Below are 1,878 nucleotides of genomic sequence, written 5' to 3' on the forward strand. Positions count from 1 at the left end.
CATCATAAACCCAACATTCTCCATCTTCATGAAATAACCTCATCTCCCATTGAATTTCTTTTTCCGTTCTTTCTCAGGCTTTTGCTCCTTGTCTTTCTTCTAGTCTATGCTTTGCTTCAGTTACTGCGTCACTGTCCCTGATTTTTTAGTTGAAAATTACATCCTTCCAAAGGCAGTGGGATTCATATTCATGCTAATCTTCCAACTTCCTCACTTTCTACTTGACTATACGCAACTTCTTGGTATCTATAAAGACTGTTTTCCCCTGTTGTGTATTTTGCACACACTATGCCATTCTACTATCCTTCGATTGAGCAAAAAGACTTCTTGTCATTTAGAGAAAACATCTCAGCAGTAATTCTGTGCTTCTTGCCCGCATAGAAAGATTTAGTATGGAAGATGATATTTGCACTGTACCCCATTTTGGAACAATTAATATTGCATTCTCCTCCTAGCTCCACACAGGGCACTGTGAGGATAGACCTTCCATAACCACTGGAGAAAGTAAGAATGTGACGTTCATCATATCTAGACTTGACACACAGCCTTGCCCTATGTTGTGGACCCCAGTTTACATCCCAAGGAATTTTGACTTGGTCCATATATGAACATTGGAATGTATCATCTTATTAAGACACTCAGCATTAAAAGCTGAAATGGGTGGGTGATGGGAAACCTGTTCAGCCACTATTTTTGGAAACATGGGGAACTGATCTTTCTGAAACTGATCTTTCTGCATTCTCTTCGTGTCATTTGGTAATGTCCAGTGACACTGAAAGATCTCACCCATAATGGGGCTGTATATTTTTTGGCAACCAATCAATCCTTTCTTTCCTGAATGAAAGGCTGACAGGTACCACTTCACAACCTTAACTGTTCAGTTCCTGGAATCCTTCTGGTCACTAATGTTCACAAACAGGTCTGGATGTGCAAAAATGTCTGCATACATTTCTAAAAGAGATCTTCTTTCAAGAATAAATGTTAGAAGAACTATCTTAGTAAGATCCATTCCAAGCCTAAGCTGGGATAAGACATGCATGTTAACACTCTTGCGCTTTTCTACTGACCCTGCCTCTTCTTCAGCATCTCTATTGTCATGGGAATCAAAAGGTCAGCATCACTTATTCCACTGGACATGGAAGAGTTAAATGATTCTGTGGTTTCTGGGTGCCTTAAACTATTTCCTAAGCTGTTGTGTGTCAAGACTGAATCAATTAAGTGCTTTGGGGATGAGCCATTTTGGTGGAATTCATCCTCACTGTTTAGAATAAGAGAACTTGGGGTCTGTGTTTGGAAATAAATTGATATGGCTTGGAGAGTGTGCCTGTAATAGTTGGTTCCTATAATAGTTGGTGCTGAAGTCTGATGATGTCCCACAGTAGGTAATACAGGTCCCACTGGGAAGGAAGATGCACACTGCTCTGACTTACATAACTGAGCAGGTTCTGGAGGTAAGACAAACTCAGAAGGCATTGTGTTGGTCACATGTTCCAAGGGGCTAAGTTGATATATTGCATCTACAGGATTAATAGTACTTTTAGCACTCTTTGCAGTTTTGATGCTTGTCATAAAAAACTTTAATTGTTCTGTCAAGATTTGTAAATAAGCATCTGCTTCTGTAAGTTTATTATCAGAATCTTGGACACTAGGAACAAATCCTGAATCCATATCCCCAGACATTCATGCTCACGGTCTGACCAACAGCAAGCAGCAGAGACCCTGGGGCCTCAGGGGTGGGGACCAGTCCTTCTCCCAGACTCTCAGGGTCTACTCACTCAGCAAGTGACCAGCAAGAAAGCCATTTGCTAGTGCACCTCCCCACTCTCTGTGCCTCCAGGGGAGGGAGTCAAGGGCTGCACCCTAGCACACCTTCCCTTC

General features: G+C 41.7%; 1 pseudogene; it reads right to left on the reverse strand.

Annotated features, from left to right (window-relative positions):
* Positions 1–451: 451 nt before the first annotated feature.
* On the reverse strand, positions 452–1,668 carry LOC102829365 (annotated as a pseudogene).
* Positions 1,669–1,878: the final 210 nt, after the last annotated feature.

This window comes from Chrysochloris asiatica, unplaced genomic scaffold, assembly GCF_000296735.1.
Source record: "Chrysochloris asiatica unplaced genomic scaffold, ChrAsi1.0 scaffold00165, whole genome shotgun sequence".
In the NCBI taxonomy this organism is placed as follows: domain Eukaryota; kingdom Metazoa; phylum Chordata; class Mammalia; order Afrosoricida; family Chrysochloridae; genus Chrysochloris; species Chrysochloris asiatica.